Here is a 237-nt window from a genome sequence, read left to right on the forward strand (position 1 = left end):
GCTGACTGGTCGGGTGACGTTCTTGGGGCGGGGCCTGGCGCTGGGTGACCGCCGGCCGGAGGGGCGCGAGTTCTGCTTCGCCTGCGGCCTCCGGCAGCGCCGGCTGCGTTTCACGACTTGCACCCAGGCTCACCCGGCCAGGGAAAGGGTTGCATGAGCGGTGGGCCAAGGGGTTGCGGTTGGGGTGCAGGGAGGGCCTCGGGTCCTGGGCCGGGGGGTGCAGGGAGGAGGGCCGGG

This window comes from Eumetopias jubatus, unplaced genomic scaffold (assembly GCF_037043125.1).
Source record: "Eumetopias jubatus isolate StellerSeaLion01/CBP00866 unplaced genomic scaffold, mEumJub1_p1.0 scaffold_12, whole genome shotgun sequence".
In the NCBI taxonomy this organism is placed as follows: domain Eukaryota; kingdom Metazoa; phylum Chordata; class Mammalia; order Carnivora; family Otariidae; genus Eumetopias; species Eumetopias jubatus.